This window comes from Musca domestica, unplaced genomic scaffold (assembly GCF_030504385.1).
Source record: "Musca domestica strain aabys unplaced genomic scaffold, Musca_domestica.polishedcontigs.V.1.1 90, whole genome shotgun sequence".
In the NCBI taxonomy this organism is placed as follows: domain Eukaryota; kingdom Metazoa; phylum Arthropoda; class Insecta; order Diptera; family Muscidae; genus Musca; species Musca domestica.
In genome coordinates, this window is record NW_026712436.1 from 906,403 (window position 1) to 922,730 (window position 16,328).

Sequence of the window (16,328 nt, forward strand, 5' to 3'; positions counted from 1 at the left end):
GTCTTCTCAAAGAAGACTCGATGGTCTTCTCAAAGAAGACTCGATGGTCTTCTCGAAGAAGTCTCGATGGTCTTCCCGAAGAAGACTCCAAGGTCTTTTCTTCTCATAGAAGACTCTAAGGACTTTTCTACTCATAGAAGATCTCACTAAGGAGATTTCTTATAAAAGACCTGGAGGAGGTTTCTCATAAAATATAACCTGGAATAGGTATTCTCATAGAAGAGATTGAAGAGGTATCTTCGTAGAAGACTTGTAGGATGTCATTTAATAGAAGACCTGGAGGAGAACATCTCACAGAAGACCTGGAGGAGGACATCTCACAGAAGACCTTGAGGAGGTCTTCTTATAGAAGATCTGGAGGAGGTGTTCTTACAGAAGACCTGGTGGACGTCTTCTCATAGAAGAGCTGGAGTATGTCTTCTTATAGAAGACAGGAGAGTCTTCTTATAGAAGACCGGAGGGTCTTCTCATAGAAGATCGGAGGGTCTTCTCCTACAAGACCGGAGGGTCTTCTCATAGAATACCAGAAGGTCTTCTCATTGAAGACCAGAGAGTCTTCTCGTAGAAGACCTGAGGATCTTCTCGTAGAAGACCTGAGGGTCTTCTCGTAGAAGACCTGAGGGTCTTCTCGTAGAAGACCAGAGGGTCTTCTCGAAGAATACCAGAGAGTCTTCTCATAGAAGGCAAGAAGGTCTTCTCATAGAAGACCAGAGGGTCTTCTCGTAGAATACCGGAGGGTCTTCTCATAAAAGACCGAAGGTTTTTTTCATAGAAGACCGAAGGTTTTTTCATAGAAGACCGGAGGGTCTTCTCATGAATACCGCAAGGTCTTCTCGTAGAATACCAGAGGGTCTTCCCATAGAAGGCAAGAAGGTCTTCTCCTAGAAGACTAAAGGGTCTTTGCATAGAAGGCAAGAAGGTCTTCTCATAGAAGACCGGAGGGTCTTCTCATTGAAGACCAGAGAGTCTTCTCATTGAAGACCAGAGGATCTTCTCATTGAAGACCAGGGGTCTTCTCATTGAAGACCAGAGAGTCTTCTCATTGAAGACCAGAGGATCTTCTCATTGAAGACCAGAGGGTCTTCTCATAGAAGACCAGAGGGTCTTCTCATAGAAGACCAGAGGGTCTTCTCATAGAAGACCAGAGGGTCTTCTCATAGAAGACCAGAGGGTCTTCTCATAGAAGACATGATGGTCTTCTTATAGAAGACGGGATTGTCTTCTCATGGAAGACGGGAGGGTCTTCTCAGAGGAGACGGAGGGTCTTCTCAAGGAAGACCGGCGGTCATCTCAAAGAAGACTGGAGGGTCGTCTCAAAGAAGACCTTAAGGTCTTCTCATAGAAGTCCTTAAGGTTGTCGCATAGAAGTCCTTAAGGTCTTCTCATAAAAGTCCATAAGGTCTTCTCATAAAAGTCCTTAAGGTCTTCTCATAGAAGTCCTTAAGTTCTTCTCATAGAAGTCCTTGCGATCTTCTCATAATAGCCCTGAAGGTCTTCGCATAGAAGTCCCTTTCCTACTAGAAACTGTAATTTCCCCTGTTTAAATGAATTGCCAAAGGAATGCTCTTAACCATCTGGTTTTGACCATAATTTCATTACAAATTGATTGCTACCATTGTTTGTTCTGTCATAAATTAGAAAATCATAGTTGGGCGAGAGCAGAACCCCACCTCACATTGTCTGACGCATTTTCCATCATATCTCATATTCGATGTTTATTCGTCCATCGACCCACTCACTCAGTACCAAGCTAGTGGTGGACAGTTGTAGAATTGTTAATGGCCGTAATAAAACCGCAAATCATTGTTGGCCCCCATTGACGAACATAAAAATTCTAATGAGACAAGAAAACGATTTTAACCAACCTCAAATTGGACAAGACAACTAATTTGCAGTTTACAAATTAAAATTACTGTTAATTATGACAATAATGAGATTTTGGAGTGCTTTCCTTGGCATTGCTGAAGAAAAAAAAAGAGTTGGAAAAATGTAGACCACATGGGTAGTTGATTTCAAAATGAGGAGTTAGATATGGAAGAATTCTACTTTTATATGACAATCAAAAGAGTACTAAGAAGTGATTTACATTTTGATTATTTAAAAAAAAGAATTTTAATTTTCAAATTATGTTTTATTGTGTTACACTTTTTTTGGTTAGACTAAATTGAAATATGTACAAAAATTAAAAAAAAGTGTAAAGCTTGACAAATGTTTGCTTTTGTGACACAGACATTAACTAGGTAACGTGTGGCCGATCTTCCCTGCCCACTTCTTTGCCATGCATTGGGTTATGCTTGCAGTATCGCTACATACATATATCTGTATGTTTCTTCCATCTGTTTTAGACTAAACAAGAACAACAACACTTTTAGGTTATATTCATAGAATTAGGACCCAATTACAAAACGTTTTCTTAGAAGATATAGTTGAACTATATACACAGGGTGAGATGAAAAATCTGCTATCAACTTCAGACTGCTGTCATTTTTGAGCCACTCGTCCGACAGCTGTTAAAATTATTCCAGTAACAGCTCATTATATTGTTCACAAGAGTACAAAAGCATTTTGGTGAGAATTTTCCAGAAAAAAATTATTCGTAATGGAATTCAAGCGTGATAGTGTGATTTCTTTATATTTGGCTGAAAACCACAAGAGGCTATCGTTAGAGCACTGCAGCATTTAAAGGTGAATATTTGTGTCTCGTACCATCGCTCGTTACCGTGATACTAGCCCGACGTCAAGGAAGTGTACGGAAGAAAACAGCAACATCAGCAGAAATGATTCGAAAAGTAAAGAAGCGACTTGATCGAAACCCGCGTCGCAATGGCCGAAAAATGGCTCGTGAGCTGAACATATCGCAATATTCCATTTGGCAAATATTAAAAAATGAGCTCGGGGTAAAGCCATTGAAATTCCAAAGCATTGCAGGAACTTACACCGCAACAGAAGGAAAATAGACTCAAAAGAGCTAAAGAGTTGCTTTGCTTGGCCGAAAGTGGTGAATTGTCGAATTTGGTTTTCTCCGATGAGAAAACATTCGTTGTCCAGCAGTTTGTAAACAAACAAAATGATCGTCTTTACTTGCCAAAGAGGTCAGCTGAAAATGTGCACCTTCGGTTGGCCACCAGAACTCAAGCGCCTGCAATGATGATGGTGTGGGCCGCCATGACAGCCGATGATCACTCTCCGCTCGTATTAATCGACCCGACCGTGGCATCATAATAAATGCCGAATATTATCGCGAAAATATTCTGGAGGGTGTATTATATATGCCTTGAGCATGCAAATATTTTGGCCGCAGACCTTGAACATTCCAACAAGACTCAGCACCATCGCACTCAGCAAGCGCCACCCAAGAATGGTTACTGAATGAGGTTCATCGCTTCATTTCCAGGGCACAATGGCCACCAAAATCTCCGGATACCCATCCGTTGAACTATTGTGTCTGGAGTATTTTGAAAAGCAAGGTTGGCACTAAAAAATACCAAAGTGTCGATCACCTCGAGCAAGCGCTTCGCCGGGAATGGGCCAAAATATCTCACAGCAACATTTGGGCAGCGTGTGACGGTTTCATTGCCCGTTTACAAACCATAATTCGTGCCAATGGTGACCAATTTGAATATATCTAAACTTTTTTATAATTTTTTGCTTTCATTCAATAAAATTTAAAAAAAAAATGTAGAAATTATGGCTTGACTTTGTTGCGGTCTTATCTCACCCTGTAGATTTATGTGTGGTTCATGTGTAGCCTGGACATATGCAGGTGGTTTCTAAAATATGTACTATAATTGTACGAAAAGTACTGAATACTGTAACATATTTGGAATTGGGTGGATAGAGATACAATTCTGAAATTTGATATTTCGATTACTGATGGTATCAGTTTTTGAGATTTGATGGTGGTTCGGATATATTTGTGGGAAAATTTTTAAATTATGGTACTAAATTAGGTATTGGGCGATGAAGTAGACCTGAAATCCTCAAATTTGATATTGAGGTATCCTTTGGTATCAGAAAACAAGATATGGAGGTGGTTTTGATAATGTGAACTACAAATGTACAAAAAGTACTAAATAGTACTATATTTGGCACAATTTGGTATTGGGCGAACAGGTAGTGCTTGAAGTTTGAAATTTGGTATTTGGGTTGCTGTTCATGTCTAGCCTGGACATATGGAGGTGATTTTCGGAAATGTGTACTATAATTGTTCGAAAAGTACCATGTAACACACTAAATTGGGTAAGGGATAGGGATAAAATTCTGAAATTTGATATTAAGATTACTGTTGGTATCTGTGTTGAGATTTGGCGGTACTTTGGAAATGTGTCCAATATTTGTACGAAAAGTACTAAATGGTACTAAATTTGGGATTGGATGAAGGGTTATTGGAAATGTGTACTATAATTGTCCGAAAAGTACTATAATTGTACGAAATGTACCATAATTGTACGAAAAGTACAAAATTTGGTATCTAGTGAAGGAAGGAAGGTGGGAAATAATAATTCGTTGTGCCTAGGATTGAGATATGCAACTGTTTTGTAAATGTGTACTATAATTATACGAAAGTACTAAATGTTACCATATTAGGCATTGAGTGAGCTGGAATCCCAAATTTTGATATTGGCATCTGTTTTTGATAGTGGTTTTGCAAAAACCTACTATATTTGTTCGAAAAGTACTAAATGATACTAATTTTGATTCACTGGCTAGGATGGAGATATGTAGGTTGTTTTGGATATGCGTACTAAATGTTACTAAATTGGGTATCGGGTGAAGGGTAGAACTAAAATTTATATTGAGGGCACTGTTGGTTCCTAGGGTTCACTTATGGAGACATTGAAATAGTTTTGGACAGAAAAACTGGATGTAGGTCCATTGTGGTAAACTTCGTCGGCATTTATTACAAAATGGTCAGGCTTAATCCCATTATTGTTGTTTTTATAAAAACAACGTTTGTTAGTAGTGGAGAACGATGGTAATGTTTACCAGGGGGTAAGGCAGGGAATACCTGGGTCTCGGAAAGAGCCACCAACCCTTATCAGTTCCCTTGTTTTATGTCTGGGATATTCTCCTCAGAAGTTATTTTAAAAATAACCTCTATGACAAAAAAAAAAAACAGTTTTTACCCAAGTGACGAGATCGAGACAGATGAGAATTGGTGGATCTTTCCGAAACCTAGGTATTCCCTGTCTTACCCCCTGGTAAACATTACCATCCACCAATAAACAAACGCTGTTTTTATAAAAAAACAACAATAATGGGATTAAGCCTGACCCTTTTGCAAATGCTATGGTATCCTGAACAAATGAGCCAACACTGTTCGATTTTGAACAATTTTCCATCTCAATACCATTTTACAGGACATTTATACGTTATTAAAAAAATGATATTTTAGTGTTTTGTATTAAGTATATTCCTACCAACCTAAGTTTCGAACCATAGCAGTTATTTTGCACTCACACCCACTGAAACCTACAGGGACATCATTGGGCAACCATTAAAATAACCGAACTATTTTTATGGAACACCTAACTGTCAGACTTCTTCTGTCACATCAACTAACAAATGTTAAGTGTCATCATTGCTGCCTACACAACTGTCAAATGGAGAAAAAAATGTGGGAGGATACTAAATGCTGACTGACTGACTCACCGATGGACTAAATGGATGGCTGACATCAACAAAACAACTCAGCTGTGTTGTCCTTTGCTATTTTCAACCATTCCATTGCTGCAGTGTCCAATTCCAATTGATTTTTGTGGGTGTGAAGGAGGGGGATGCACAAGGATTCTCTTGACCTTATGACTTGGCCAAATTGATTCGTCCAATGTGGATGGCTGGATGCAATGGATTGGAATAAAAACTAATCGCCCGGATTTGCGTGGCAACAACGCCATCCTTGAAACCCACAGACCCTGAAAGTTATATTTAAATGTTGCCAACAGAGCTCTGGCACTGGGGCCATGTAACCGGTAGCATCACCTGTAAACGCTGAGGATAAACTTTGCATAGGTGTTTTGAGGTGCAGGCTCAAAGTAGTGGTTGTGGAGGTGGTAGGTGATGGAGGTAATAGTGCAATTGTAGAATAGTTTATGACAGTATAATTGTGTCTCTGTGTGTGTGGAACGTGTGGGTAGATGTTTTATATTTCACATTTGTTGTTGTTGTTGTTTTGAAATGAAAAGGATTTTAATTAAAAAATCTTTTCCGGTCTTCTGAGTCGGGGGAAAACTAATGGATTTCCGTTGAATTTGATGTCCAAATGTGGGACTAATGATGGACGTTGTCATATTAAATACGAAATTAGGCTGTATTATAAAAAATCAGGTTCCTATAAAAATTGCAAAAATCCCATAAAAGGTGGTAATCTTTAAGTGTGATCGGGCTAAATTCCCCGATTTTAATTTTGAGTTAATCAAAAAAAAAAAAAAAAAAAAAAAAATCATTTTACCGATATTTTTATTTTTGTGTTATAAAATTAGAAACAAAACAAAATTACTTCTTATCTCCCTTATCCCCGGTAATGAAAAGCAACACAAAACCGGTAAATATTTGCATACCTTGCCTATGGGGTTTCACCCCAACCTCCCCCGCAAACGTCGTGTGCCTTGGTTGAAATTAAAGTAATTTCTGTCACCGTTCCAAGCAAGTCATTTTTTTACGAGTTGTTCGAGTTCGGGCCAAGATAAGTACTACAGATAACTTATGTAAGATAAGTACACATACACCCTTACCGACTCAGATAAACATTCGTACATACACCCACCTACCTGATAGATAACACATACTTTAATTGTGACTAATTGCGGCATTTCAGATCGTCGCACTCTTTGGTCGTTGTCAGTATTATCCATTTCGGTTACCTTCTTACCCTTACTCAGTATTACTCGGCTAGGTAGGCCAGGTATGTGGAAAATATAAGTCAAACAATTTCGAAATGAAGATAAGATTTACACTAGGCAACAAATTTTTAACAAGTCTTTTAGTCACAGGTGAGCTGTAACAGGTCTTTTGGGCCCAGGAGAGCTGCAACAGGTCTGCTGGCTCCAGGAAAGCTGTAACAGGTCTTTTGACTCCAGGAGAGCTGTAACAGATCTTTTGGCTCCAGGAGAGCTGGTTTTAGAAGTTGTTGGTCTCAGAAGAGCTGCAACAGGTCTTCTGATCTCAGAAAAGTTGTAACAGGTCTTCTGGCCCCAGGAGAGCTGTAACAGGTCTTCTGGCCCCAGGAGAGCTGTAACAGGTCTTCTGGCTCCAGGAGAGCTGTAACAGGTCTTCTGACTCCAGAAAAGCTCTAACAGGTCTTCTGTCTCCAGGAGAGCTGTAACAGGTCTTCTGGCTCCAGGAGAACTGTAACAGGTCTTCTGGCTCCAGGAGAGCTGTAACAGGTCTTCTGGCTCCAGGAGAGCTGTAACAGGTCTTCTGGCTCCAGGAGAGCTGTAACAGGTCTTCCAGCTATAGAAGAGCTGTAACAGGTCTTCCAGCTATAGAAGAGCTGTAACAGGTCTTCCAGCTTAGAAGAGCTGTAACAGGTCTTCTAGCTTTAGAAGAGCTGTAACAGGTCTTCTAGCTTTAGAAGAGCTGCAACAGGTCTTCTAGCTTTAGAAGAGCTGTAACAGGTCTTCCAACTTTAGAAGACCTGTAACAGGTCTTCTAGCTATAGAAGACAGGTCAACAGGACAGGCAACAGGTGTTCTAGGTATAGAAGTGCTGCAACAGGTCTTCTAGCTATAGAAGAGCTGCAACAGGTCTTCTAGCTATAGAAGAGCTGCAACAGATCTTCTAGCTATAGAAGAGCTGCAACAGATCTTCTAGCTATAGAAGAGCTGCAACAGGTCTTCTAGCTATAGAAGAGCTGCAACAGGTCTTCTAGCTATAGAAGAGCTGCAACAGGTCTTCTAGCTATAGAAGAGCTGCAACAGGTCTTCTAGCTATAGAAAAGCTGCAACAGGTCTTCTAGCTATAGAAGAGCTGCAACAGGTCTTCTAGCTATAGAAAAGCTGCAACAGGTCTTCTAGCTATAGAAGAGCTGCAACAGGTCTTCTGGCCATAGAAGAGCTGCAACAGGTCTTCTAGCTATAGAAGAGCTGCAACAGGTCTTCTGGCCATAGAAGAGCTGCAACAGGTCTTCTAGCTATAGAAGAGCTGCAACAGGTCTTCTAGCTATAGAAGAGCTGCAACAGGTCTTCTAGCTATAGAAGAGCTGCAACAGGTCTTCTGGCCATAGAAGAGCTGCAACAGGTATTCTGACTATAGAAGAGCTGCAACAGTTCTTCTGGACATAGAAGATCTGCAACAGGTCTTCTGGCCATAGAAGATCTGCAAGTCTTAAGAGAAGCTGCAACAGGTCTTCTGGCTATAGAAGAGCTGCAACAGGTCTTCTGGCTATAGAAGAGCTGCAACAGGTCTTCTGGCTATAGAAGAGCTTGCAACAGGTCTTCTGGCTATAGAAGAGCTGCAACAGGTCTTCTGGCCATAGAAGAGCTGCAACAGTTCTTCTGGCCATAGAAGAGCTGCAACAGTTCATCTTTCCATAGAAGATCTATGAAAGGTCTTCTGGCCATAGAAGATCTATGAAAGGTCTTCTGTCCCTAGGAGAGTTATAACAGGTCTTCTGGCCCCAGGAGGTCTGTAACAGGCCTTCTGACCCCAGGACGTGTTACAGCTCCTCTGGTTATAGAAGAGCTGCAACACGTCCTCTGGCCATAGAAGAGCTGCAACACGTTCTCTGCCCATAGAAGAGCTGCAACACGACCTCTGACCATAGGGGAGCTGTAACACGTCCTCTGGCCATAGAAGAGCTGAAACAGGTTTTTGGGCCTTACAAGACCTGTTAGAGGTCTTCAGGCCCCACAAAAGATCTGTGAGAGGTCTTCTGGCCACAGGAAACTTGTGAGAGGTCCTGTGATTATAGGAGAGCTTTAGAAGACTTTTTATCATTAGTAGACACTTGTCAAAGCTTAAGTCTTTTTTAATGATCTATTAAAGGCTGTTTTCCCTCACTTTGTGTTGCCTAGTGTATTTTTTTGTGTTCATTCATGGCCCATTTATCTTTACAATTGAGGATTTAGTCTAAAGCAGAAGGCGTGAGTGGACAAATGCGATATTGAATTTCAGTTATTGTGGAAAAATTGTTGAGCATTTAAAAATAATTTAATTAATTGTGCAGTTCTATTTCAACGCAGTGCAATTATTGGAAATATTACGGAAATTGAAAAGAGCAAGTAGCAAGAAAAAATAGTAAAAATATCTAAAAAAATTAAGAGTGATTAATTTTTGAGAAATTGTGAATCATTTAAAAATTAAAACAAAAAAAATCTAAATTTCGTGTTGGGGACTTCAAGTGTGGCAAGTCACAAAGTAAGTGAATGATATATGTAATAATAACAGAATATTTACGAGATCTTCTTCTTAGTTTGGAAAAAAAATATTTGTTTATTTCAAAACTTTACGTCCTGTTCCGTTATAACGACAATGCCTTTTATATATTCATTAAAAAAAGAATTTCAAAAGTGATTCCCAATATACAAAACTAGAGACAACATACTGCCAGGGTGTGTAGAGTGCTTTGAGGCCTATAAAGAGAGATAGCAAAGTGATTCCCCCTTTCGCTCCACCTTGGTTAAACAATTCCAAATTTTCTAAATATTATTTTTTTTAAATAAGCTACTTTACATCTGTGCCAATGGCACCGGCTGTCTTGCAACACCATTGATCTCCCAGTCTCTTTTTTGTATATTTTTTTTTTTTGTTTTCCATTGCATTTTTGTTCCGCTTTCCAGAATTATTTTGATGTCTTATCAAATCGACTATTGCGGTTGCCGGTTATCAGTCAACCTAATCTGTTTTAAACATTTTTCACACTTTCTTTATCGTTGCTGTTGTTGTCCATTGGCGTTGTTTGGGGGACTTTACCTTTCTTACTTGTTCCCATTGTTGACAATTTCAAATTTTGTTTTGAAATCGAAATTCTGAAATCAACAACAGCAGCAAAAAAACGCTATCAATGTTCTATTGTCATTGCAAATGTTTGTGATTTGTTATGTTTTTGTTGTTTTTGCTTTGGAAATCAATTTCATGTTTTATTCTTGTTTCTTCTCTCTCTCGTTACACGATACTATAATGCAGCGATAATAATTGGCACGTCAAATTGCCCTGGCTGGCGATGGACCGAAGCGGCGCGTATGATGAATGTGTTTTCTTAAATGTCTTCCTTCCTTCACATGTGCAATACACATGTACATGGGTACGAACACAGATTGAAATCCAACACTTTCCCTCTTTTCCTCTCCCTCGCATGCGGTGTTTTTATTTTCTATTCTTTTTTTCCAGTGTCTCCAAACATTCGTTTTCGTCGTTTACTTCAATTTCAATTCACTGTATTGTTTATCATAAGCGTTGAACTCTCATGTCTTGAATGGTGATGGCGACCATATCAAGATAAGTTGAAGACATCAGTCTTGAGGCACCCTACATTTTTAAACACTGGACTGTCAGTTTTATATCGGGAATGCCAATAAGCAAGCCATAGATGCGCCTGGGAGTGTGTTTATATTGTTGGTTTATAAAATATTTTATTTGAGAGGTGTACCTGGCACTTTCTATCAAAGCGCAGATTTGCTCTTTTTCACTCGGGAGTGAAAATTGCTCGAGAGTAGAATTCCCCGAAGAGTGTGAGTTGTTTGTGGAGTTTTCTTCTCACTCTTTTGTCTTTTTTCACTCCCGAGTCATCCTTGTTTGAAAAATTAGAGTGAGAGAGCAGAATCGCTCGAAATGGGGCAAGAGTTTGCTCTAAGAGTGCAAATGAGCAGGAAAAATATGTTGCTTTCGGAATTGTGTGTGTGCGTGTAATAGCAAACGGAATTCGATGTTGCTGTGAAATGGTGAAGAGTTGAGAAGAGGGAGTGTGTTCGATTACAGAAAAAACACACATACATAGAAATATAACAATGGTATGACAAAGACTAAAAAAGTGCTCGTTTTCGAACGAGTTTTGCTCCCACTCTAAAACGAGCAAAGCATGCTAACCCTTATTTGAACGAAGCCGAAAAAATAGAGCTTTTGTTTTTGGTTTTTTTTTCCTACTCCCAGGAGTTATTCCACTCGACATCGAACGAATTTGAATATTTTCCCGAATTCGAGTGAGTTTTTGGAGGTTAGCTATCAACAATACAATGTCCTACCATGTAATGAGTAACGCCGGCACAGGGTGGGCACGTCCGACTAAAAAACCCAAACTCACTGGCTAGTCCTTTTTACGAACGAAGCCGAAAAATAGAGCTTTTGTTTTTGGTTTGGTTTTTCTTACTCCCAGGAGTTATTCCACTCGACATCGATCGAATTTGAATATTTACCTGAATTCGTGTGAGTTTTTGGAGGTTTGCTATCAACAATACAATGTCCTACCATGTAATGAGTAACCCCGGCACAGGGTGGGCACGTACCCTCCACCATTTGGAACGAATTTGGGAATTTGTTTTAAAAAAGTAAAACAAAATCCGTTAAAAATTCTGTTAAAATCTTAAAAATACTGAATGTAGACGTTATGTCATAAGTCATTACAACATTCAAATACGAAACTTAAAAAACCTGTTAATGACGTAGCTAAATCGTCAAAATACCGAATATAGAGAGATACCGTTATATGCATATACAATATTCTGTCACAGGCTGTAGTACCTATTAGGAACTTCAAATACGAAATTTCAAACTACCGAATTTAGGATGGAACTGATACATGGGGCCCATACGAAGACCCATACGAAGACCTAGACATAGACTGTAGTTCCCATTACGAACGCAAAATACGAAATTTAAAATAACTCCGGTGAATAATGTCGCTAAAATCATCAAAATACCGAATATTGGGAGGTACCTTTATATGGAGGCAATACGAAGACGTGGGGCTGGATACGCAGTTTTTTGTCATAGGCTGTAGTACCCATTACGAATTCTAAATACGAAATTCAAAACGACTCTGGTGAATCGTCAAAATATCGAATATCTGGGGCTACCATTGGATTATACGATATCGATAATTCTCTTCCAGAACTTCTAGTATGGATTTTTAGAGAATTCCATTGAAAAATGTAGTTAAAATCATCAAAATACCGAATATTGGGAGACACCGTTATATGGAGGATATACGATATCGTGGATCTATATAGTCCACTCCGCTCTTCCAGGGAGTAAGGTACTCAGAAGCAACTTCTTTTGTGGATTTTCAGAACATTACAATCATCAAAATACCGAATATCGCTAGGATACCGTTATATGGGGGCCATACGATATCGTTGACCAATATAGCCTATCTTCGAACTTAACCTGCCAGGAGACAAAAGAGTGATGTGTGCAAAATTGTAGCTGTCTATCTTTATTCGATTTAACTCTGGACGCACGGACAGACAGGGCTAAATCGTCTTAGAATTTTACACTGATCAAGAATATACAGGGTGAGATGAAAAAACTGCAACCAAATTCAGACTGCTGTCATTTCACAGCCAGTCGTCCCACTGCTGTTAAAATTATTCCAGTGACAGCTCATTATATTGTTTACAAGCGTACAAAAAAGCATTTTGGTGAGAATTTTCCAGAAAAAAACTTATTCGTGATGGAACATATGCAATATTCCATTCGGGATATATTGAAAAATAAGCTCGGGTAAAGCCATTAAAATTCCATTAAGTGCAAGTACTTACACCGCAACAGAAAGAAAATAGACTCAAAATAGCTAAAGAGTTGCTTCGCTTGGCCGAAAGTGGTGAACTGCCGAATTTGTTTTTTTCCGTCTCCGATGAGAAAACATTGATGGTGTTTACTTGCCCAAGAGGTCAGCTGAAAATGTGCACCTTCGGTTGGCCACCAGAACTCAAGCGCCGGCCATGGTGGTGGTGTGGGCCTCCATAACAGCCGATGGTCGCTCTCCGCTCGTATTAATCGTCGTGCCTTGGGCACGTAAACATTTTGGCCGCAGACCTTGGACATTCCAACAGGACTCAGCACCATCGTTATAAAATGAGGTTCCTTGCTTCATTTCCAGCGCACAGTGGCTACCAAAATCTCCGGATACCAATCCGTTGGATTATTGTGTCTGGAGTAATTTGGAAAGCAAGGTTGGCACTAAAAATACCGAAGTGTCGATAATCTCAAGCAAGCGCTTCGCCGGAGATTGGCCAAAATACCGCAGAACAACATTCGGGCAGCGTGTGACGGTTTCATTGGCCGTTTGAAGGCCATAATTCGTGCCAAAAGTGACCAATTCGAACAAATCTAAACTTATTCTAAAATTAAATGCTATTTAAAAATAATGGCGTTTGACTGTATTGCATAGCATAGTTTAGTATATTATAGTATAGTATAGTATAGTATAGTATAGTATAGTATAGTATAGTATAGTATAGTATAGTATAGTATAGTATAGTATAGTATAGTATAGTATAGTATAGTATAGTATAGTATAGTATAGTATAGTATAGTATAGTATAGTATAGTATAGTATAGTATAGGATAGTATAGTATAGTATAGAGTATAGTATATTAATCAATTTTCTTTTAATTCTAAAATTTGTTCGAAGCGCCTAAAAGTATGCTATGGTTTTATCATAAGCTATGCTTTTATTTCCAAAGTTCACTCTACTACATATGACTCGGACATGATATGTAAACTGATATTTACTGGGCGCCTCATTTAACTTCCTTTTCCTTTTCCTTTTGCAAATACTGTTCCAGCCGATTCGACCTTACCCATCACTTTGACTTTTTACAGCGTCAATTTATTTTATTGCAGCTTTTATTTATTTTTTGTTTATTTTTCCATTCTGTCATAAAAGTAATTTATTATTTTGTTGTGGTTGTTCTTTTCCTTTCCTTCTTTGTTGTTTTCCATTCTGTTATTATATTTATTTTCTTTTATACATTTTCTCTGTTCTAAACATGTATAACGTCGCTGGTGACGATGGCGGTTAGCTACTCAGCGCTGTCATTGCCATCGTCATCAATGCTGTTCCACTTCAGATTGTTTTTATTTCCTACGTTGACAGATAAAATTAAAAGACACACACACACACAAACCCAATAACAATCGGCCTAGACAAGAGGTTGTGATTGGGCCACAGACAGTGTGAACCGAACCGAACCCCAACCCAAAACCAAAAGAAAACGTTTCTGATTTAGTTGGAAATTGTATTTTCAGTGCTTCTCTTCAGCGACGCGTTGCGATTCTTAAAAGCGAAAACAGCAGAAAATCGGAAATCGCGTTGTTTTTTTTTTTCTTTCAATGTGGAACTAATTTTCAAATCGGATTTTGTGATAGTATTACACGTTGAAAGTTGTAAAATTCTTTGAAAAAAATAACTGAACTGAACCCGAACTGAAATTGAAACTTGTTAAATAAAAGGCAGCAACAGCTAATTCGCTTTGTCATCAAAACTCTTGGTGTGATTGCAGCTGGTGTTCTTAGGTTTCTTTCTCGTTGTTGTTTTGTTTGTGATTTGGCATTATTTGGAACACAGTGTAAACATGGTAAAGTTTTGAGGGAATAAATAAAAATAATAAAATCATGGTTCCAATTCATATTCTGGACTGGGGAAATGATATTTTCTACATATTTTTATAACCTCCACCATAGTATGGAGGGTATATTAACTTAGTCATTCCCTATGTAACTCCTCGAAATACTCATGTCGAACCCAACAAAGTGCATATATATTATGGATCAGAAAAATTAGTTATGCAGGTCCACGTCTTTGTATAGCCCCCTATATAATGGTACCTCCCAATATTCGATATTTTTATGATTTTAGAGACAATATAGACCGGAATTGTTTCAAATTTGGTATTTGAAGTTCGTAATGAATACTGTAAACTATGACATAAAAATGTCTATGCAAGTCCACGTCTTCCTATAGCCCACATATAACGAACCGGAATAAGTTCAAAATTCGTATTTGAAGTTCGAAATCGGCACTACAGCCAATGACAAAAAATTACATATGCAGGTCCTCGCCTTCGTGTAGCCCCATATAAAGGTTCTCAACTTCCTTCCAAATAATGAAGGGTATTAAAGTTGGGCCTGGCCGAACTTAGGTGCGTTTTTACTGGCTTTACTTCGAATTTCGTTCCTTTATAAAGAGATGTAATTATAAGTTCCCTCCACGCCAAAATGTAACCTATTTTCACTCTGTATCTCTTAAACCTAATGCAAGACATAATCACTTGCTCTATTTTAGACAAATTACACGGTGCAACACAAAAACTAATTTGAGTGAAAATTCAGCAGATTATGAAAGTAAAGCTGAAAATAGGCGACACATGTATCTGCGTTTTTTATATCGTAAAGGAACCAATCTAAAGGGGGCAAAGGGGGGGAAACTCTTCCACACTTTTGGGATTTTTTAGGATTACGATTTTTTGGGACCCTTATATTTTAGGAATATTGTGTCTTTGGCAATATTACTTGTATCAATACGAGGATTAATTTGGTGGAATTTTCTAACCCTCAAGCGAGTCATCCAAGGGAACTTTTTTATCCTTATGAATTATGTTTAAAAACTCCCTATATACGGGATCGTAGCAAGTCAATATACTAATTTTTCTTGTTGAAAGAAATATCTATATATAAAATTATTGAAAATTGTGATCCTTTATGGATGAGGTACCAGAAGGGGTTTGCAGATCGGTAGCATCTTCGCAACAGATCTTGTGTTAGCTAATATCTTTGTTTGTGTGACGTTTGAAGATAATTGGATGCTTACATCGCTTTCTTTGGGCGTTTTGTTTTTCAAAATCTTGAACCCTATGTGGGGGAGGTGCCAGAAGGAATGGTCCGATCTCTACCATCTGTATAATAGACCATGTGTTTATGGAAATATTGAGATGTGCCAAGACTGAATGTAATCGGATGTAAATTTCGTGTTTTATGAGCTCCATGGACATTCAAAATTTTGACCTTTGTGGGGGAGATACCAGAAGGAGAGGACCGATATATTCCATCTTCACAGCAGATCTTGTGTTAGTAGAAATAATGGCATGTGCGAAATATGAAAGAACCAGATGCTTATTTCGGATTTCATAACCTCTTTGGTATTCAGAACATTGATCCTTTGTGGGGGAGATACCAGAAGGAGTGGACCGTCATATTCCTTCTTTACACCAGACTTCGGGTCAATGAAATATTGTGATATGTGAAATTTAAAGAAAACCGGATTCTTATTTCGGGCTTTATGATCGTTTGGTTATTTGTTTTTTGTGAGGGAAGTTACAAGAAGGAATACTCCGATATCTACCATATTTATAACAGATCTGGAAATGATGGCAATATTGAGATGTGCCAA

The 16,328-nt window shown here is 38.7% G+C and overlaps 1 pseudogene; it reads left to right on the forward strand.

The window, feature by feature from the left end:
* Nucleotides 1–16,328, forward strand: part of LOC131806956 (uncharacterized) — a 107,397-nt pseudogene that overhangs the window by 88,968 nt on the left and 2,101 nt on the right.